Source organism: Pan troglodytes, chromosome 10, assembly GCF_028858775.2.
Source record: "Pan troglodytes isolate AG18354 chromosome 10, NHGRI_mPanTro3-v2.0_pri, whole genome shotgun sequence".
Taxonomy (NCBI): Eukaryota; Metazoa; Chordata; class Mammalia; order Primates; family Hominidae; genus Pan; species Pan troglodytes.
In genome coordinates this window covers 22489022-22513167 of record NC_072408.2, presented here as the reverse complement: position 1 = coordinate 22513167, position 24146 = coordinate 22489022, and the positions used below count along the sequence as shown (strand labels likewise).

Here is a 24146-nt window from a genome sequence, read left to right as displayed (position 1 = left end):
TAGACAGTAAAGAGGAAAGCTCTTTCTAGCTTATTCTCCTCAGGCACCAAGATTCATGGTAATCAAATATCTCAAGTTTTGAACTGCACCCCTACATGCTAAGAGGGCAGAAAATATTTTCAGGGTATATAAATGATTCATTAGGGGTATATACAATCACTAATATGCCACAAACGCTTGACACATATAAGAATTCTTGACCCACATTTTCTTTTAGAGAAGTTCACAATTTAAAGAATTTTGCAAAGTAAAATTTCCTTCAAAGACAATTTCAATTTGCAAAATATAAGTGTATTAGTTTGGTTTTACACTGCTAGAAATAACTGCCTGAGACTGGGCAATTTATATAGGAGAGAGATTTAGTTGACTCACAGTTCAGCATGACTGGAGAGGCCTCAGGAAACTTACAATCACAGCAGAAGGTGAAGTGGGAATAAGGCACCTTCTTCACAAGGCGGCCAGGAGGAGAAGTGCCGAGTGAAGGGGGAAGAGCCCCTTATAAAACCATCAGATTTCATGAGAACTCATTCACTATCAGAACAGCATGGGGGAAACCACCCCCATGATTCAATTACCTCCACCTGGTCTCTCTCTTAACACATGGGGATTATGGGGATTACAATTCAAGATGAGATTTGGGTGGGGAACAAAGCCTAATTATATTAATAAGAAATAAAAAAGATTGTACATACACGTAATAAAATCACAAACACACACACACATACAATATTATGTCAGCCTTAGTGAATGGGTAGGGCTGATCATCTTATTGTAATCAGTGCTTAAAATAACAATGTGAGCTTGCTGGGTGTGGTGGCTCATGCCTGTAATCCCAGCATTTTGGGAGGCCGAGGCAGGTGGATCACCTGAGGTCAGGAGTTCAAGACCAACCTGGCCAAGATAGTGAAACCCCATTGCTACTAAAAATACAAAATATTAGCCTGGCGTGGTGGCGGGCGCCTGTAATCTCAGTTATTCAGGAGGCTGAAGCAGAGAATTGCTTGAACCCAGGAGGCAGAGGTTGCAATGAGCCGAGATTGCACCACTGCACTCCAGCCTGGGCGACAGAGCGAGACTCGGTCTAAAAAAAAAAAAAAAAAAGTGAGCTTGAGGTTATGTTCTTTATTTAACATTAGAAGGATATTTGCTGGTTATAAAGTACTACAAGTTTTACAAGATATCATCTTTTCTAATTGCAAATACAATACTTGCTTATTGTGGAAAACTTGGAAAATCATTATCTCACTAACTAGAAAAAGCTGACCTGAATAGTTTGCTGAAGATCCAGATTATAAGTTGCATTATAGTATTACATAATCCATTTTTTTTGTTTAGCAATACATTATGTACATTATCCATGTTGTTGGATATTTTATGCAGGATTACTGTTCTGGTTTGCAAAGTATGAATGTGCCATAACTTACAATCTCTGATTGTTGGAAATTTAAGCTGTTTTAGTCTTTTGATATCCTAAGTAGTGTTTCAGTGAACTTTTTTCATAGGTACAATTGCATTTGTTTTTAACAAAAGCTTTGTATTATCTCTGATTAGTTCTTCAGGTTAGATTCCTTAGTGGAATTATTAGATTAAATATATGCATATTTTCAAGGCTTTTGATTTTTAACAAATTGTTTGTGTTTTTTTATTGAAATATTCCTCTTCTATATTGATTTGCAAAAATGTTTTATGGATTAAGAATATCAACAATACAAAAATTATGACACCTCTCATACATATATTACCATCGTCCTCTTGCCTGAATTGTTTTAGCCTTCCTAGATATTTATAATGAAATTTGACATACAGGAGATTAAAATTCTATGCCTTTAGACTTATGCTTTGAGAAGTTTTCTATATGCTATAATTAAATTAATATTCACACATAGTTCCTTTTAATTATTTTGCAGTTTTAATTTGCAATTATGACTTTAATCACTTTGGAATTTATTTGGGGGTTACAGATTTGTTTTCACTGAATTGGTTATGACAGACGTGAAGTTGGTATTAAGAGCTGTATTTACTACCTTTTTTTGGTATATTTCACTGATTAATTCAGACATAAAGGAGGCTGAGATTTTAAGAATGCAGAGCAACCGGGAGGAAAGCATTATAATTTTTTCTTTAAAAATTCTAAAGGCACGTACTAGTTTCTGTGAATATCTAGAATTCATACAAAGACTGTCTGCAAGAAGTTTACTCAAAAACCTTCTGTTAAAATATGTGTCATATAATTGAGATAACATACACTTCTTTGAGGAGGAAACACATTTTTAAAATTTTTTTGAGATGGAGTCTTGCTCTGTTGCCCAGGCTGGAGTGGAGTGGGGCAATCTCGGCTCACTGCAACCTCCACTTCCTGTGTTCAAGCAATTCTCCTGTCTCAGCTGCCTGAGTAGCTGGGACTACAGGTGCCTGCCACCACGCCTGGCTAAGTTTTGTATTTGTAGTAGAGATGGGGTTTCACTTTGTTGGTTAGGCTGGTCTTGCACTCCTGACCTCAGGTGATCCACCCTCCTTGGCCTCTCAAAGTGTTGGAATTACAGGCATGAGCCACCATGCCTGGCCAGAAATACGTTTTTTTGTTGTTGATTGATATGCCCCAGTTTTCATTTTTAAGAATTTTCCGTATCGTAGGATATATAATCAATATATATGAAGGGAGAATTTAGAGGCTGAAAATCATTTTTAGTTCCATAAAAAGCTTGAGCATATGAGGAAAGAGACATGAGTTAATGCAATGACAAACTTGTAGTTTACGTTAGGTATCAAATTGAGAATCTAGTAATTCCAATTGCATATTTGAATTAATGGTCCATCAATTATTTTGAATTTAGGCAGGCTTACAAAGAAAGTAAAATTGGATGGATTGTTTAGCTTAAATAAACCATGATGATATGACTGAGAAGGTTTCGCATCCTACCTGCTAGGTTCAGACTGAGCTCTGTACCTTTGATTGTTGATGCATCTGTAAGAGCAGGTGAATGAGAAACTGGTTGAAGACCCTAAGGTCAAGAGAAAAAAATGGCTGCTTTCCTTTCCTGCTTCACCTTTTAAGTTGAGAATTGCTTTTAATCATAGGGTATGTTTCCCTAAAACACACTAACTCAAAGAAATCATTCCTTCTTGTTCCAGATTATGTGTCACTGACCCTATCCACTGGGGACGGTTTTTTTAAATTTTAGTTTTAGAAAACTGTATCGACTGAAGGTCCAATTAAAACTCCTTTCAAAACATTCAGCAGTCTCCCTCACACCCTCACGATGGTTAGAGAATTAATGAAGCAGCACATTGGCAAACTAAGCACCATCCATCTAACAGGCTTCCTCAGTGAGAGTAGGATTTGCCACCTCAGTGGTTCTCTGCCCTAAGATTTCACAGCCCCCACGGGAGTTGCTCATAGAATGAGAAGTTGTTATCTCTATGCTTTCCAGCCCCTGCAGCAAGCATCCTTTATTTTCAACTAAGGGACAACCCTCTATGTCATCTTAAAAATATAACAGGTCCACTTAAGCACTTCCAACAATTAAAGTTTCAGCCGTAAACAGGAATTATGTGATATAACATTCTCAATGTGAAATCTAATATAACAATTAAGGAGATATACTTTAAAAGAAACAAATATGATAGGCAGAGAATAAACAGTTTGGAGAAATTTATCTAGAGGATAAATCCAGAGCTCATGAATAAACTTCATATTTATCTATATTCTTAACATGGATTCATTCCTTTCAAATGCAACATTCATTCAACTCCATTTTTTGAGTTCTACTTGGGACTGTGAATGTTCTAACTGCTGTGGATGTAGCCATTCTGGGAACAGGAAAAAACCCTTGCCTACATTGTAGAAAGGAAGACAATCAATAAAAATCAATCAATCAATCAATTATGCAGTGATTCAGTGGCAAAAGTGCTAACAAGGAAAATAAATAAAGGAATGGTGCTAGAAGTTGCTGCAGGTGATATGGAGATGGTTTAATTACACCTTTATATAAAGTGGCTAGACAAGGCTTCCTAATATTGAATTTGCATCAATTGCCATATATGGTAAGGAAACAATATGGAGCATGGTGTGGTGGTGGTGAGGGTGGGAATGTCAGATAGAGGGAAGAGCCAGGGCAAAGCCATGGGCCGGAGCAAGCCTGGCACGTTGGGGAAACAGCTAAAGGCTTGGCAGGAATGGAGTGAACCAGGTGTTAAGTAGGAGAACACGGAGGAGTCCAGACCCTGGCGAGTTTTGCAGCTTATTGTAGTGACATTTCCCCTGAATGGGAAGCGAAGCTACTAAAGGGTTTTATTGAGAAATGTTTAGATGATTGATCCATGAATTGATTAAATGAGTAAAGTAAGCAGTCTTTATGGCCTCTTTAGTCACTCTGAGACCCAGAAAGGCATGAAGAGAAGGCACTATTGCCCAGGGCAGAGTAGAGTTATGACTCCCTTCACTCCAGGTGAGGCTTGGTGCAGGATGAAAGTTACGAGCATGGTGGTTATCCCAACAACAGCCCATCAGGTCCATGGAGCAGTCTGTCCACTTCATTTCATTTCATTTGTGGGCATTGTGGGCATTGTGGGGTGTGACAGAAAGAGAGATGTCAAAGATTATTCACACTTTTTGACCTGATCAACTGGGAGGGTGGAGTTGTTACCAACTGAGATGGGGAAGACTACTGGAGAACAGGCTTGGCAAGAGAATTTGAGAAGCCCAGTTTCAGGTCTGTTACATTTGAAACATCTATTAGACATTTAAGTGGAGAACATAAGTATACAGTTGTATATGTGAATCTGGAGTTCCATGGGAGGCTCAGGTTGAAGATATTAATTTAGGAGTCTGAAAAAAATAGATATTACCCTCACTGTGGTCCCACTTTAGCCTTAGCTAAAGTCCATGACTCTACTAGCTAATTTGCTTTATTTATTCTTCTCAAGATTCTATTTTGCTGCATCTGAAATTTTGCTCACATTGTTCTGAAATCTTCTTCCCTCTTTTTTCCATTCATCAGGCTCATGCCAATTTTTAAACTCCTTCCTTTATGTAAGGTTTCCCTCAGTCATCCTAGACTGGGGATTTGTTTGTACCTTTTTGTAGTGCTTCTTATTATCTTGCACTGCTATTTGATTCTTGCTTCAGAAATGTTTGCCTATAAATTTTCTTACTTTGAAGGATGAGACTAAAGATTGTATGTATTTTCATCTTTCAGGAGCTTGGAACATTGCTTTGTCTAAAGTAGATGCTCAAAAATATGTATTAACTGTAGCTGTGATGACATTGTACTATACTTTAATAAATGATCATAACTTCCTTCTGTTTACTGCAATAGTGTTTATCTTGTTTGTGTTCCAGAGTTATTTTATTGTCTCCTTCATTAAATTTTGTTACTAATGAGTGACCTTTAATTTTTTTCCCTTGAGTACCTGTATTTTTTAATTGCAAAATCTTTGGTTGACTTGAAATAGTTAATTGATTAATTAAAATAGTTAAATGACACTACCTGAATTCAGCATGTAGTCTTATATCTGATGTAGATTTGACATTTATTTGTTTATACCATCTCCTTCATCAGTTTATTGGTCACTGCATAGTTATTTACAGAACCTACATACAAACACACATTCCAACAGGTGAAGATGAAACATTTCAGCCAACAAACAATTATTTTTTCTCTAAGTATTAATAAAAACAAGTACACCTCAAACTCAAAAATAAGTATTAATATGGATTAGATATTATCTCAACTATACTACCCATTTCTTTTTAACAATCTTTATTTACAGCTTTTGTCTAACTAAAATCTTCATTGAAATTCCTACAGGTATTTTACTAAATGTTGGTACGCATTAAGAAAAATGGAATTTGCAAGTTTGAACTATGCTTTTCAACAAGCAATCAAAACTTTAAATTTAGAATTCATTATTAAAAAGTGTCAAAGTTTAAACATCATGAATCAAAATCTTAACTTAGAATCTGCCATTTCAATTTTCCCCTCTCACTCAGCTAGGGCACCATATACCACTGGTAACTTTCGTATTAAATGTCATTGTAAAAGTTCAGAAAAAGACAAACAACAGCTTCCATAGTAAAGATTAGGCTAAGAACTAGCAACCGAAAGTATTTCTACACTCTAATTAGATACAACTTATCTACAGGGATACTATATGGAAATATCACAAGGAACAAAACAGAAAAACATGCGTAAGTTTTTTTGTGATATTTGTCGCCTAGGAGCTGTGACTTCTGCTTTGAGGATGAGCATGACCTACTCATTATTATCTTGTGTTATATTGCACCTGGCTGGTTTTGGTCCTGCCAAGTTACTAAAGTCATTTTTCTGATGTACCTAATTGTGATATTCTACACTCTGTCAATTAGCTATAAATTACTTGAAGGTAGAAACTGTGTTTGCTAGCAATGATTGCTCCAATGTCTAATGGGTCAGGATTCAGAATTAATATTATTCCTTACATATTTTTTATATTGCCTACCCAATAACAGCAAGCACTGCCCTTCATAGCCCTTTATTGCAGGGGTGGGTGTTCACTGACCCATCTTTAGACTCTGATTCTGTCTTTCTTTTATCACAAGCATGAACTTGCAAGAAAACTAATGGGGAGTGAAAAGGATTTTCCTTGTAGACAGAATGAAGAAAGAAGAACTAGTTTTTAAATGCATTATGTCAGATAAATAAAAAGGGAACATGTTTTATATATCCAGAGAGGATTATGTATATCCTTATCCACTATCCAGTAAAGTTTCTATAGCTAATGAAAAATTCAGACAATAGAGACTGGACCTACATAAAACAAATATTTCAATCTCTGTGTTGTAGGTTTAAATGATTCTAATGTTTCTTGGTCTTATCCTGTAATAAAAGGGAGTCATAAAATATACCCTTTATTGATTTTGTTTGCTACTACTGTGGAGATATATATATATAAACATATATAGCCATTCCCCCAAAGGACCTAAACACATTTCAAACAGTAATATTCAAAAGAGTGAATGGTTTTTACTTTTTGAAAACAAAGTTTTCTATGCTTCTGTTTGAGTCTCACTTACATACATTGGATGATCATGTGGACTGGCCAAATATGGGAGAAAGAGGCAGGAAGGTAGGTGGAAGAAGTGGGAAGAGATCCGGACACCCAGAATGTAGGGTTCCTAAGGACCTCCACTGAATGGTCAGGGGATATGTCCAGCATAGCAAAATCAGTGTCATCAAAATTAGATTCCGAATTCTTGGCAAAAATTAGAAGAACATGGTCAAAGCTGGAGAAGTGATGCAGAAGGGGGACAAAGCCTAATTGTGAAAAGAAAAATGAGTCAAAATCAGAAGAAGAAACAGTAAAGAATGAGTCAAACTAAAGAAAGCAAGAGATTTAGCAATCAACCCATTAAAAATGGCATTGTTTCTGGACCCAGGCCAGAAGTCTGACTGTAATGAACTGATATTAGAATAACAAAATTTGGTGTATGAATTTCTTCAAGAAGCATGCTTATGTTGTTCAATTAATGGGACCAGTGATTCCAGGATTCAGTGCTTTATAAATATGTACTACTCTCTTGCAGAACAAAATTATTTGATCTTTTCTAAATGTGTACACGCCCTGCAAAATTCAGAGAAAGTTTTGGGGCAGGCATGTGTCACTGTTGCTATGACTTATTAAATCCTGCAAATCATCCCACCCCCTTTCTTGTCAAACAAGTTTAACTCCCCTGTGAGTTTAATTACAGTCAATAATCTGGATTGCTGGGCTGGTGTGTGGAATGCACATCTTTACTAATACAGAGGCTCCTTGTCACAGCGCTGCTCTGACCTGTCATGATATAGGAATAGAAAACTCTGCAATTACAATAAAGCAGACAGAAAGTTGATAAATGAGGTTTTGGATTACAGCATTTAGGAACCCACAAAAATCAATTACGGTAAATATTTCCAGAAAACCCACCTGACAGTCCTGTGAGAGTTTTTACTACAGTGATTTATTTGTAGAGAGAGAAGCCAAGAAAACATTTTTTTCTACCTGGGAAATTTACCAATTCTGTAATAATGAATATTCACAAAGATAATAATGACCTCTCTCCTTTACATGTGTTTAGAAGTTTAGTTTATTTTCTGGTAAATGTATCATGTTTCACTCTTTATGCTTTGAACTGAAGCCTCAAAACGTCTCGTACATCATATTCCTAGACTGAAGCCTCAAAATATTTTATACATCATATTCCTAGACCCTCTGTGATTTTTACATAGGTCCTATTTTCTTTCTCTATTACACAATGGTCAGTTGTTAATCTTTGCCAGAATTATGAAAGTAATCTAGATTTAACAAATGTGACATAAGTTAAATGGATAGTTCCACAACATAATTTCATTAAGCTACATCTTGTTTCACTTATTCAGCTGTGGTATATATGCTAATTTTTAATATACATAATATTCTGATGCCAGCTAGTATCTAAGCTTTTACAAATTCTATAATAACAGAAACTGTTGGAGTTTTAGTACAACTAGTAAAAGGAAGATTATGTCAGCATAGATCCTTTGATCTCTGCTTGAACAAATATTAAAATAACAGTGATAGCGTTTTTTTGCAAAGAGCTGTAAGTCCCTCGAATTTATATTATGTTGTATCAAACTAGGTTAGGTCTTCAATGATGAATGCTTTTACTTATGTACCATGTGCCACATTCTATTTTTTTTTTAATTAGATGAAACCATCAACTCATATTTAGCTTCTTATCAAATATAGCTTCTAAATTCTCTGGTGCTTAATTCATTCTGTTGCCATTAAGTCATATCTTCCTCACCCTGTATTTACTCACTTGGTTTCTTGGACTCAAGTATAGGACCTTACATTTATCCTTGATTACTTTCATCTTGTTTTCAGCTTATAGCTCTGGCCTATTAAAGTCTTTTTCAATTCAGATTCTGTCACCCAACATATTCATTATCTTTTAAATCTAAGCAAGTTGAAGGAGGTATGTTTAATTTGTAGCCCAGCCAGTGTTGCACAACTGTTCTTCGAAAAATAGAGCATGATTAAACGTCATGTGGAGGAGAGGTAATTACTTTCTTTTGTCCCTGGAGAAGATGGTTTCAAAGTCTTGCAAAACTAAGGTATTGAGGAAGCTCAAAGAATTAATCTTCTAAATATTTACCTTCATTCCATATTCATTTCAAACCTTGTTCTACGTAGAAACTAAGCTCTGGTTTGTTTTGTTAAGAGAGTGCCAATTTTCCTCCCTAGACATACCCAAGGTCGGCACAGAAATTAAACTTCAGCCATCTTGAATTTACAGCTTATTTCTTCTTCATTTCCATCACATTTTGCAAGTGTCCCAAGATTAGTTTAAATTACTAAGTTTAAAAAGCTCAAGTAATAATAGAAAAAATATAATGTTTAAAAATATTTCAGCTGAAAATATTTTGGTGCACAAGTTTAGCTTTTCAAATTTGAAATTAGAAAGTTGTGGATCTATTAATCTGTAACAGCAAGAACACTTAACTTAGATTTACATTTCTTTAAAAAAAGGTTTCACACAATTTTATTAATACATTTGAATATGCATACTATAATATCATTTTATTTTATTTTATTTATTTTGGAGCTTTACTGGATTTACACTACACTTCAAGCCACTTGGAGATTAGATCTTTTTTTTGATGTGTGGGTTCATATTTTACTGGACCTATTTCATGTTCTTAATTCACTTTCTAATGAACTCAATAACTTCATAAACTCTACCATATAAGGAAGAGCATATAATAATAAGATACATTAACTGGAGAATATTTTCTGTAAATATTGTATCATATTTCCTATTTACTGTTTTCTCTATAAAGACCTGACATATTCAGAGTAAATCCAATACAAAACAATACTTAGATAAAATGTATTTAAAACATTAAGAAATAGATGAACTTGTAATAATGGAATTATATTGAACTTCTGAAAATCAAAGCAAATACAACACTTTTGGACAAAACCTGACATGTAGCTCTGATGTATTTGGCCAGGAATAACACGCAGGGACTCAACACCCAATTCCCTACTTACTTTCCAGCCAGGGTTACACTTCAATTGCATTGCCTCCTCAGTAGTTGCTGGTGGCTTTTATAGTTCCTGGTGAATCCAGAGTCCTGAATGACTTTCAGTGATGCATGAGAAGCTTGAAGAATGGGATTCAATAGCAGTATGTGCTTCAGCAATAGCAACATCCCCTTAAATGCTGTTTATGGGATAGTTTGTGCTAACCAGCAATGCAGTACCGGAGGAGCTTGATATGAGAATGGAGAGAAGGAGGAGAATTTATTCTCCTCCACACAGAAGTTTATTGTAGGTCCGATCTATGATTTGGACACTGTAGTTCATGTACAGTGTCTGTCTACAGTTAGTATTACTGTGCACAAAATTAGCCTGGAAAGCTGACAAGTCTAAACTAAGATATAAGACATTTCTCCATTTCCATTGCAAATAATTTAATTTATAACATGAATTAAAATCACATTAAATGAACTTTAAGGTTCTTGTACACAATAGTTTGATTTAATGTTGCATATTAGAGGCTAAATAGAAATTAAAATGCAGCATAACATTTGCATAGTAATAAAACTTTGCTGATTCTTTTTGTACATTTGCCAAACGTCCACATAACTAACTCAATTTTAAAATTCATTCATTCATTTAGTCATTCTGCTCTTCCGCAAACTAAATGCACTGCTGAATGTAGTAAGCACTTGGTAACATTTATTTGACAGATCAGGATATTGTTTTCTGTGGCCGATTCAAGGTTCATTAACAGAACACTGTTATTGACCCTTGGTCAAATAAGCCCTCTTCTTCTATTGATACACTAGGTGTTGGATACATGTTCTGAATTTCTTTGTTTTTTCTTTTTCTTTCTTTCTTTTTTTTTTTTTTGAGACTGAGTCTCACTCTGTCGCCCAGGCTGGAGTGCAGTAGTGAAATCTCGGCTCACTGCAACCTTCGCCTCCCAGGTTCAAGCGATTCTCCTGCCTCAGCTTCCTGAGTAGTTGAGATTACAGGCATGAGCTACTATGCCAGGCTAATTTTTGTTGTAGTTTTAGTAAAGATGGGTTTTCACCATGTTGGCCAGGCTGGTCTTGATCTCCTGACCTCGTGATCTGCCCACCTTGGCCTCCCAAAGTGCTGGGATTACAGACGTGAGCCACCACGCCCGACCCATGTTCTGAATTTCTGCAGCAAGTGATTCTTGAGCTATTTATTAAATATTTATCGTAATTTCTCTTATATTGGTATATGTTTCAATATACACAAATTTTCTCTTATATTTGTATATGTTTAAACATATACCTATATGTTTATAAGTTAAAACACACACACACTATGTGTGTGTATATATACACGTGTGTATATATGTGTGAGTATATACACGTGTGTATATATGTGTGTATATATATACGTGTGTATATATGTGTGTCTATATATACACACGTGTATATATACACACATATATACACACATATATATACACACATATACACACATATATACACACGTATATATACACACATATACACACACATAGTTTGTGTGTTTAACTTATAAACATATAGGTATATGTTTAAACACATATAAATATAAGAGAAAATTTGTATATTTGATTTAGTATCTCTATATGTATATATATACACACACACATATATATAGAGAGAGAGAGAGAGAAAGAGAGATACTAAATCAATCACAAACTGTTTAAATTCAGGTGGCTCAAATCGTACTTGGGTGCTGAGTCCCTATGCATTATTCTTGGCTTTTTGTTGTTGTTCCTGCATGGCACTTGGGGACAGGACTTAGACCAGAAAATTTCACTATGTTTTATTGTCATGGATATTCATTATGATTATATTTTATTTTTATTCTTTTACAACGGAGACAGAGTGTATCACTATATGCTTTGAAAATGTATTTTCTACTTATAATCAGAGATGTTAAATCATTAGTCTCAGGTCACTCTTCTTGTGTTCTTATATTTTCTGAACACCTACAATTTGTCAGACACAGCTTTAGGTGCTAAGAAGATAATAGTGAGCCACACTGATAAGCTCCTTTCCTGATGAAACTCATATTTTAATGTAAAAATGCAAGTAAGTAAAACAATTCCAGCTTGCGATACATTTTAAGAAGGGTAAAAACGTGATGCTGGGGAATTTGAAAAGCACAATAGAGGGAAGGGCCCACATTTGATGGTATAATTAGGAATAATCTCTGCGATAAGTTGATTTTTAAATGGTGGCTTGAAAGATAAAGAAAATAGAGCTAACCACTTGGGCTGAAGAACACTTGAGACATAGGAAAAGCAAAGGCTCTGGGTGAGGAAAATGCTTGGGGAATTTTAGGAACTATCTGAAGGTTCCTGTTGTTGGAACAAAGCTGAGTGGGCTGTTCAAGATAAGATTAGAAAGATAGAAAGACGAACTACATGAACGGAGAAGAAAGTCCTAGAGAGATGCTGAACACAGAATTAACATTAAAAAACCAATTTTTCTTTAGTAAGTCAACAAAAACAAACTTGAAAAACATGACAGAAAAGTAGATCCAATGGCCTGGTGCGGTGGCTCTTGCCTGTAATTCCAGCACTTTGGGAGGCCCAGGCAGGTGGATCACTTGATCCACACACAAGAGTTTGTTCAAGACCAGCCTGGCCAATATGGTGAAACTCCGTCTCTACTAAAAATACTAAATAAATAAATAAATAAATAAATAAAATTAGCTGGGCTTGGTGGTGGGTGCCTGTAGTTCCAGCTACTTGGGAGGTCAAGGTTGGAGAATCACTTGATCCCAGGAGATCACGCCACTGCACTCCAGCCCTGCCGACAGAGTGAGACTCCATCTCAAAAAAAAAAAAAAAAGGAAAGAGAAAGAAAAGTAGACCAATGCACAAGAGTAAACAAACCTTTATAATATCTGAAAATGAATCTAATAAGGGCATTAAAATCAATAAAACAATAATGAAAGATATAAAAGAATGTCTGAATAAATGGGAATATCATCTGTACTCATACATGGGTAAGAATCAATATTACTATAACTCTTAATTACCCCTCCTCCCCCAAATCTATAGTTTAAAACACAATTTGCATTTAGTGGTCTACAAAGTGAGGTACTCTTTTAGAAACAGCAGGTCTGATCATCTGGAAAATACAAGGTGATCTTGAATGTCATTTATATCAAACTTGCTTTTCAGCATAGCCCAGTTCCAACTGAGGTTTTATTTTACAGAATTAGACAAAATTCTGGATGCATGTAAAATTCAAGTTTGAGTGCACAATTATGTAAACCGTACATGCCTTGATCATTTTGGACTCATTCCATAAAATATAAAAAGCAGGAGGAAACAAAAGTGATGTAAAAATGCCAAGGATCTTTTGGAAGGTTCATGTACACTGTGCTTAGAATCCTTAGCAGATATAACTAAAACTGAACAGAAGTTCTGACAGTGACAAACTTTCGATGTTGGCCTGGGATTTGTACCTGCCACTGACAACTTCTGTTCACATTTTATTAGCAACATCTGTTACATTAAATAACGGGTAAAACATACAATGAAGTGAGGCACAGAGCATACAATATCAACAGTTGGGAATGCTGGGTTTGTCTTCTATCTTTGCTTAAGCTACTGTGAGATCTTGGACACTTCATGTAACACAGAATTTCTTCATCTGTAAAACTTAGAAACTAGATTAGAGAGTCTCCAGGATCCAAAGCCTGACTGAACAGAGCTGGCTGTCTGCAGCAGGAAGAATATCAGGTTGTGGTTGAAGGTCTGCCTGAAATGCATAGAGACGTGGGGGAGTTAGGTAGGAGTAGGGATGGAATTGAATAGTTGTCTTCATCAAAATCAGGAAAATTAGGCTCAGGAATGCATAGATCATCTTTTTTATTATTATTATCATACTTTAAGTTTTAGGGTACATGTGCACAACGTGCAGGTTAGTTACATATGTATACATGTGCCATGCTGGTGTGCTGCACCCACTAACTCGTCATTTAGCATTAGGTATATCTCCTAATGCTATCCCTCCCCCCTCCCCCCACCCCATGACAGGCCCCAGAGTGTGATGTTCTCCCTCCTGTGTCCATGTGTTCTCATTGGTCAATTCCCACCTATGAGAACATGCAGTGTTTGGTTTTTTGTCCTTGCGATAGTTTACTGAGAATGATGATTTCCAATTTCATCCATGTCCCTACAAAGGACATGAACTCATCATTTTTTATGGCTGCATAGTATTCCATGGTGTATATGTGCCACATTTTCTTAATCCAGTCTATCATTGTTGGACATTTGGGTTGGTTCCAAGTCTTTGCTATTGTGAATAGTGCCGCAATAAACATACGTGTGCATGTGTCTTTATAGCAGCATGATTTATAGTCCTTTGGGTATATACCCAGTAATGGGATGGCTGGGTCAAATGGTATTTCTAGTTCTAGATCCCTGAGGAATCACCACACTGATTTCCACAATGGTTGAACTAGTTTACAGTCCCACCAACAGTGTAAAAGTGTTCCTATTTCTCCACATCCTCTCCAGCACCTGTTGTTTCCTGACTTTTTAATGATTGCCATTCTAACTGGTGTGAGATGGTATCTCATTGTGGTTTTGATTTGCATTTCTCTGATGATCAGTGATGGTGAGCACTTTTTCATGTGTTTTTTGGCTGCATAAATGTCTTCTTTTGAGAAGTGTCTGTTCATGCCCTTTGCCCACTTTTTGATGGGGTTGTTTGTTTTTTTCTTGTAAATTTGTTTGAGTTCATTGTAGATTCTGGATATAACTAAACAATTTCTATGACTGTTCCACTTTCCATGACTGTTCCACTTTCCTTTACACAGAGAAAACTCACGATGAACATCTGCTGATCTGAAAATATTTTCTTAAAGTTCATTTCTATTTCATTCAAACCATTCAGCATACTGAAATGAATTAGTCAAGTTATTGAACACATGACGTAGTGGGGCAAAGGGAGAATGAGTAGAATGAGTGGAAGAAGTCCCTTGAGCACAATCTGAAACAATCACCTGCAGCCATCAGTTGCTGGGAAATGACAGTAGCAGTCAGAATACTTTGGCATGCAGTAATTAGAGATGGAGAGGCATAATTTCAACTAACATGTTCTATTATTAGTGTATTTCAGCAGCAGAGCTGCTAAGAGAACAAAGGCAATAGTCTGTCTGCTTACACCGAATTACTTGAGGCAGCAGGACCTGTTTATACCCTGCTCTAAGCCAGTGTTCACACCACATGCATGGCACAAAACTGCTGTCACCAAGGTGACAGCCACCCCCACAGTGGCTGCGTGCAGGGATAGACAATAGAATGAAGGCAACAAGGCAGCTGAAAACAGCAATTATCTACAGCATTGACCGTGACCCCTTAAGCCTCCCTAGCCAATACCACACCCCCTACCTGTCTACCATAGCACAGAAAGGAGAAAAAATGTATAATAAAAAGGTGATTAAAAAATAGTTATAGAGGAGAAAAATAAAAAGAAAAGGAATAACATTTCTGAGCAATCACTATATTTAAAATTTAAACATTGATGATCCTATTTCATCCATATAAAGAAATGAACTGATTTTCAGAAAGGTTAAGTTCTCTGCTCAGAGTTACAATGAATATAAAATATGTTTGATGGAAAGCCCAATGAACATTCTGCTATACTATTCAGCCATTAAAGGTAGAAGAGAAAAGGGGAAGAAGAAGAGAACAATGTCCCAAATAATGAAGTGCTGCTCCATTTCTCTTTCATACTATCTCATAAGTATCAGCACCTCCATTTACAGGCATTACTATGTGTTGTCAAAACAGAAAAATCAGCAAACATGAGATATTTTGTCTTCATTATTATTAGAGCACCTAGGGAAAAAAATTAGAATTGGGAGTGACTTCTTTGCACAGAATGGAGAGGAAAATTGGGAGAAATAATTTAATTCTTAAAGGTATCTCTAGAAAATTCACTTATGTAGAGCATTTCTTGCTCCAAGACAAAAATCACATGTATGAAGTATTATTGTATATAATGTTCAATATCAAATGGTTATTATGTGCCATGATTTCTCTAAATATGTTGCAGGATTATATTTAAATTTTCTTTGGCTGATTAAAATTCTGAAATTTAATTTTATTTTAGTTGCTAGTAACATCTATACAATTTGGACACCAAAAAACAAAAGGCTACTTATTAATTCAATGAGTCTCTGAGCAACATTTTTGCCCACAACAATCTCAGGCAACGCTCCAGTCACAACTTACGCCTGTCATTTTCTGTAATTAAAAGTACACAGTCATATTTATGCATTCTGCCTCCTAGCAGCTGCAGTTAGATTAACTGTGAACAAAGAAAACATTTTGACACAGTTAATTATATGGCTGTTCTCCTTTGCTAGCAAATACCAGCTACCTCCTCAAACAAATAGATACTTTTTTGTTATTTTTCTTTTATGCAATAATAGAAATAGCCATAAAAACTTTAGTTTATACTTACAAAGATGTTTAACCATATCAATTTAGTTCAATAAACATTAAAACTGTCTGGAAACTTAATGAAGACACAGGAATATCACATTAAAATGGTTTGATTAAAGTGCTCTATTTTGGGGGGCAAAATTTCAAGCATTTCCTTTTCATTTCAGATGAGGAGAAAGAAATAGAATTTAGTTTCACCTCTGCAACAGATTAGATATTAAAGTTAATCTCCACATGTCTCATCTTGTGTGTGAAGGCAACACTGCTTTTCAGGAAAGGCCTCACTAAGCATTGCATTTACATGCTGGAAGGGTTTTCTTCATAGTGGGAACTAAAATTGCTCAGCAAAACTGGGTTTTTCAGTGCAGAGAGGGAAAATTTGCAGCCAAGGCACCTGACTAAGGCCATGAAATGAACATGGCAATCAGTGGAAGAGGACACCCATGCTCTAGTTTATTACATGAAATCCCAAACAAACCTGGGACTAAGGAGGGAAAGGTCATTTCTGATCATTATTTTTAGTCCTTTGTAGGGGAAGATTTTGGAGAGTAAAAGAGCAATAACTGAGGAACAGATATTCAACCCAACCTTTAAGAGACCTGTGTCAGATAAGAGCATTGCAAAGACACATAGGGAAATGCCACCAATGTGAGCCGTAGTGGTCTTACTTTCTAAATTCATCTTAATCGGTGTGATTCTGTCTTCCTTTCTCTCTCTCTTCATCCTCCCTCTCCCAAATTCCTTTACTACTCAAAATTTCAAAAATAATAGAACAAAGAAGATAGGTATAAACCAGGGGAAAACGTATTGGGGGAAAATGCAGAATGGTGCTTGTAACTAAATGCACAGAGGATTTGGGTCTTTAGGGACCTTTTATAAAATACGGTAAAAATATACAACAATGCACTGACATTTACTTAGTGGTTATTAGAATGAGCTTTGGAATCAAACTCATTTGCTTGGTTATTTCATAGCCCTAAGCCTTGTTTTTGTCATTTGTAAAACGGGGTTGTCTTTGTCTCACAAGGCTGTTGTGAGTATCCAGAAAGACCATGTATATACGGTGCTTATTATACCATATAACAAACCTTTTTTATATGGCTCCTTTTATTACATGCAGTAAGAAACAAATGCACACCTTAAAGTAGAAGAAAAACAAGCAGTCAAATAAATGCTTAGTGATTCTCTTAGATGAGTGAAGCTACTTAAATCTTAACATTTTTTAGATTTATGATGGAAAAGAGGTCTTTGAAAAGTTCATGGAAAATGCATTTATGAGAAAACTATAGATGGATTTCAAAAAATTTTTGCACCAAAATAAACTCTTACTAACTTATTATAATGTGTATAAATACAATCTAGTTTGAAGCACTAAGAAAGATAAGGCATCCATTTGAAAAGACCCCCTGTGAAAGCAACATGAATTCTGCTAAAATTAAGGCAAGAACAAACATCACATTTGTGGTGAAGCTTCATTGGAAGAATGGTGAAATCATTGATGCTTTATAAAAAGTTTATGGGGACAATGCCACAAAGAAATCAGTTTACAAATGGATGACTCATTTTAAGAAGGAATGAGACAATGTTTAAGATGCAGCCCATGGTAGCAGACCATCTACATCAATTTGTGTAGAAAAATTTAATCTTGTTAATGCCCTTTTTAAAAAAAAAATTTAGTGCCCTATTTGAGGAGGACCAACAGTTAACAGCACAAACAATAGCCAACACCATAGACATCTTAGTTTGTTCAGCTTACACAGCTCTGACTGAAAAAAATTGAACAAACTTTCCACTTGATGGATGCCAAAACCAACGTGCCCAGATCAGCTGCAGACAAGAGCATAGCTTTTATGGAAACGAGTGGGATCAAGACCCTGAAGCATTCCTTTGAAGAATCGTAACCGGAGATGAAACATGGCTTTACTAGTATGATCCTGAAAACAAAGGAGAATCAAAGTAATGGCTACCAAGAGGTGGAAATGGTACAATCAAAGCAAAAGTGGACTAGTCAAAGGCAATGGTCATGGCAACAATTTTTTGGAATGCTCAGAGCATGTTGCTTGTTGACATACCGGATGGCCAAAGAACAATAGCATCTGCCTATTATGAGTGTTTTGAGAGTTAACCAAAGCCTTTGAGGAAAAATGCCCAGGAAAGCTTCATCATGACAATGCTTCTCCACCACAACAATGCTTCTGCTCATGCCTCTCATCAAACAAGGGCAATATTGTGAGAATATCAGTGGGAATTCATTAGACATCCAACTTATCGTCCTGATTTGGCTCATTCTGACTTCTTTTTGTTTCTTAATGTTAAAAAAATCTGTAAAGGGTATCCATTGTTCCTCACTTAATAATGTAAAAAAAAAAACTGCATCAACATGCTTAAATTCTTAGGAGCCTCAGTTCTTCAGGGACAGACTAAATGGCTGGTATCATAACTTATAATAAGTGTCTTGAACTTGATGACATGTTGAAAAACAAGTTCATCTTTTTAATTTTTATCTTTAATTCCATTTGTCCTTGAACTTTTTGAAGTCCTCTTACGTGTGTGTGGTGGGTAGGGTGGGGTAGATGAGTGGGTAGGTGGGTGTATGTGTTTTCATGTGTGGTAAGGGGGACTTCTATGTCTAATGGATATTGTAACCTGCACATAAATGGGAGTTATAAGGTGAATGTCTGGAAAATCAGTTATTACATGTGAGGAAACACTCACTGATAATGATGCAAGAAATCAGTCCCTGCTGAAGGCAAACAATTTCTTCAACAATTAAATTAAATTCCTCAGGCAGTAGATAACTTATTCCTAAGACATATTTTCTGGATGATTAATGGGAATCTACTGCATGATATATTGACATATAAGACATATATTTTCTGGGTAATTGATGGGAATGTACTGTACAATAAACTGTTAAGGTTTTGCATAGATTCATTGCTATGCCAAATAGACGTAACTAAGGCTGTTTATGTAAGCTATTCTTCCAATTCATGTGTATCAAGGCTGAATCACATTCTCCTAATTTTAGGATGGCCCACACATCCTAAATTGTGAAATCCAAATTTCACAATGGCAGAAGACCCATTTCCCTAGAACTTTCCCATTTCTTTTTTTTTTTTCTTTTTTTTTTTTTTTTTTTTTTGAGACAGAGTCTTGCTCTGTCGCCCAGGCTGGAGTGCAGTGGTGCGATCCCGGCTCACTGCAAGCTCGCCTCCTGAGTTCACACCATTCTCCTGCCTCAGCCTCCCAAGTAGCTGGGACTACAGGCGCCTGCCACCACACCCGGCTAATTCTTTGTATTTTTTAGTAGAGACGGGGTTTCACCGTGTTAGCCAGGATGGTCTAGATCTCCTGACCTCGTGATCCGCCCACCTCGACCTCCCAAAGTACTGGGGTTACAGGCTTGAGCCATCGCGCCTGGCTGAAAACCTTCCCATTTCTTTAAGTCTCTTCCTTTACACTTTCATTCTTGGTATTCACTTATTTGAAAATAGTGGCTTCCTGGCTACCAATTATGAACAGTTCCTGACTTTCTCTAAAAATGTCAATCAAATAATTTGGGCAGAACCGATGTAATGATGGCTGGTCAAGTGTAATGCACCTTGTAACACAGTCTGCCTGTCACTGGATCCATTACCAGAGCTACGTGCTGGGCGCAGACTCCATCAGGGCACCACATTGGGCAACAGCCAAGAGTCAAGATAATGAGGTGCTTCCTCAAAGTGCATCCACAAAGAGGGTCCTCCACTGGCTTCCTCTTTCCCAACAGAGCAGAGACATGGAGACATTATGTGTTTGCATTGTCTAGTATAATCTTCCTGCCTATCTTCTTGGTGTGAAGAGCATCCACAGTTATTGCAAATCACATGTTTTTCCTGAGGTTATTTATTTAGGAAAGTTTCAGTATATACAAAGATGGTGAAATCTGAGTGTTTGCACGCAAAAAAAAAAAAAAATACATTTTGGCAGAGAAAATCTCTAGAGTGAATGAAGGAGCAGTGTTTTTTGTTAAATCCCTATAAGTTACCAGTTATTAGAGATACAACTCCAACCAGTTTAAGAATAAACGGATTAATTTTTTGTTCATAGTGGGAAAATTCAGTAAGGCATGGCTAGATCCAGGGATTTAAATATTATAAAAATGTTTTTTCCTCTACCTTCTTTACTTTCCTCCCTGTTGGCTTCATTACCTGCCGTTTTTCTCTAAGTGGTACAAAACTGGCCCCCAAAGCTAAAAGGCTTTGTATCCTTTAATCTCCTGACCTCAGAAGGAGAGCCTGTTTCCCTGTTCCATATAATCTTTGAAATATCACATGCTGGTTGTCTCTCCTTGGTTAATAGGCCTTTTGTTTTCAAGAGGACTGGATACACTGATTGCCTAGCCTGACATGTACACTTACAGGGAGGCAGGAGTCTTGCTGACAGCCCCACTAAAATCACTTAAACTAGAGAAAGAGCAATTCCTATAAGAAGAATAAAAGTACATATTAATGACAGGTTTCAAATATTCTCTGGAATATGTCATCTGTAAATTAAATATTGGACTTGATAATTTTACGTGTGTAAAAGTTGTTTCATGGCATCTTTTGCTTTTATTTCAAGGACGACTGTGAAGCCAAGCTGTTAGTCGGCATCCTGGGAACGGCAGCACACTTACAGAAAACTATTTTGTCAAGTTTTTGAATCCAAAAACTTGTATGGTCTCTGTTTCTCCAAGTCCCCCATACAGTTGATTCTATGCAAGAAAAACCCATTGCTGCCAGTAGTTTCTCAAGTTTCCATTTTGTTTTTCAAGGCCAAGATAAAGAGGGGAGGAAAAAAAAAAGAAAATAAATCAAGAACTCTTCTTCTAAAAGCACATGTGCTAAGAGATCCAGTTCTGAAGTTGTCATAGTGAGCAAAAGAATGCCAAGCCTTGCAGCTCAGTGGGCCAAATTCTGTTCTCAGCCACATGTCCGCAGCTTCCACTGATATCAATGGGAGTTGTGTGTATATGTGAACTGAGGACAGAAGTTGGCTGTGTATAAATAGCTCTGCAATGGTGAAAATCTCTTCTTGTGCGTCTGGTACAACAGAGGTAGTCTTTTGCAGTTAGTGGCTGCTTCCCTCTCTAGTAAAGTAACCAGGCAGTTTCAAGAATTCCTGTATCAGAATATTTGATAGCAATTATTTTGTCTAGAAGATTTCAGTCAGGGGTACAGGGAGCAGTATTTGCCCTAAACTTCTCTCATTTTCCAATAGCAAATTCAAGACAGATTTAACAATCAGTTGCAACACCAGCCTTCACTGTTCCTTGGCTGAGCTGTCTATCTGCTAATTGACTGATTGATATGCAGCTAATTGGGGGGTAGGGTGGGAAGTCAGTATGCTCATTAAGCAGTTAAAAACAGTGTCTAAAGCAAAGTATTTACTTTCAGACTGGCTGTTAATGCAGCAGAGCTGTATGACATAGTAGGTCTTCCACGGGAACAAGGCTCTGACCTCATCAAGCAGGACACAGACAAAGCCCTTGGCACTGTCAGTTTGCCATTTTGCCAGCACCCCCAGTCTGGTAGTCAGCGTTGGTGTTAGGCTGAGCCATCTTTTCAGGGAGTCTCAGATGAAAGTTTCTTTCAGAGCACAGATAAGGATAGATTCTTTCACTATTCATTAGAAACAGGAGATTTCTCCAACATTTATATATGAAGGGTTCCAGACCATGAAAGTTACCTACAGGTAGATGATTTTCAAATCCTTCTCTTCAGTCCATGTCCCAGTTCTCAATTCCAGACTGGCTTCTGGGCATCTCTACCTGGCTATCCAATACACACCTTAAATTCATCCGAAGCTTAACTTTTATTCCTGACTCAGAAAGTGTCTTCTACTTTGGTCCCTATCTTAGCTGGAACTCCTTTCCCCTAGAACTCAAATCCAAAAACTGTCAGTAAGCTACAATTCCTCTCTTTCCCTTGTCCTACGTGTAATCAATAATAAGCTTAGTTAATTTTACCTATTAAATCTCTCTCTTTCTGTCTTCTTATATTGATTCCCTGTTCCTGCCATGGTAGAGTGAATTAAAGCACAGGCTTTAATGTGATTAACAACTGGGTTTGAATCCTACTTTTGTTAGCTTTTTGTGGGGTATTTCTTTTTTAAGGGCACATTTGTGTAAACTTTGGTTTCTTAATTCGTGAGATGGAATGGCATCTGCTTTGCAGAGCTAACTAACAGAGACTAAATGGAATTATATATGTAAAGTGTTGTTATAGTTGCTGACACATAGCCAAGTTCCAATAAATGGGGGCTATTATAAAACAGAGACCTCATCCTTTCTTACTCAGCCTATGGTAGCAGTCTCTGCATACAGTGTTGCCCCTCTTCCATTCTCCATTTGCAGCTGGAGCAAACTTTCTAGATGCAAATTATTCCATATTATACATCCAAATACATTTCGTGGGACAAACAAGTCCTCATGTCACTCATTCTTCTATCACTCATCCATCTCCAATTGCACTCCTTCTTAGCTTAACATGGTACTAAATCGTACCCCCATCTAGCCAATTGGAAAACTAGTATTTATTACTTAAGGACCCATCTTAAAATGGTTTGTTCTCTGAAATTTTCCCTGATCCCACTCCAAATAGATTTAACACCTTCCTTAATTCCATCACTATTTCTTAAAGTATAAAACTTATATACATCTACTATAAGTTTTATTATACTGTATTGGTATTACTTGTTCCATAAATCTGTTTTGCAGGTCAGACTATTCTATGGTCTTTAAAAATGCCATAAAAAAGAGACATTAATTAAGAATAGCTCTTTATTGTTCTCTCCCAAGCATTTAGCCCAGTGCTGCATTAGTTTTCTACTGCTGCTCCAACAAATTTATACAAATATAATGACTTGAAACAGATATATTATCCTACAATTCTATAGGTCAGAAGTCTGGCATGGGTCTCACTGGGCTAAAATCAAGGTGTCAGAAGAAGAGTTGTGTTCCTTTCTAGGGGCTCTATAATTTTTTTTTTTTTTTTTTTTTTTGAGACGGAGTCTCGCCGTCGCCCAGGCTGGAATGCAGTGGCGCGAGCTCGGCTCACGGCAGGCTCCGCCCCCCGGGGTTCACGTCATTCTCCTGCGTCAGCCTCCCGAGTATCTGGGACTACGGGTGCCCGCCACCACGCCCGGTTAATTTTTTTTGTATTTTTAGTAGAGACGGGGTTTCACTGTGTTTTTAGTAGAGACGGGGTTTCACTGTGTTAGCCAGGATGGTCTCGGTCTCCTGACCTCGTGATCCGCCCGCCTCGGCCTCCCAAAGTGCTGGAATTACAGGCGTGAGCCACCGCGCCCGGCCTATAATTTTTTTTTTTTTTTTAACTCCTTCACTGTTGTTGGCAGAATTTAGTTTCTTCCTGTTACAAGGATTGAGGTCGCCATTTCCTTGCTGGTAGTCACCTGAGGACTGTTCCCAGATTCTAGAGACTGCCTGCATACCTTGGCTTATCACCTTCCACTGCCTGCATACCTTGGCTTATGCCCTTTCTCCTGCATCTTCCAAGCCAGCAATGGTAGGGTGAGTCTCTCTGTGGCCGTTTCCCTGACCTAGTCTTTTACCTTCCTCTTCTAGTTTTAAGGAACTAGGTGATTGGAGAGCCCAGCTAGA

General features: G+C 36.9%; 1 protein-coding gene and 1 long non-coding RNA gene across 3 annotated transcripts in view; one reads left to right on the top strand and one right to left on the bottom strand.

Moving 5' to 3' along the window:
• The window catches only part of PTPRO (protein tyrosine phosphatase receptor type O), a 265422-nt gene that overhangs the window by 215406 nt on the left and 25870 nt on the right, over positions 1-24146 (bottom strand). The window lies entirely within an intron of this gene.
• Positions 23626-24146, top strand: part of LOC129136514 (uncharacterized) — a 110632-nt gene continuing 110111 nt past the window's right edge. Inside the window, exon 1 of the long non-coding RNA XR_008538251.2 lies at positions 23626-24056. This is a non-coding gene — a long non-coding RNA (uncharacterized LOC129136514). The remainder of the gene's footprint in view (positions 24057-24146) is intronic.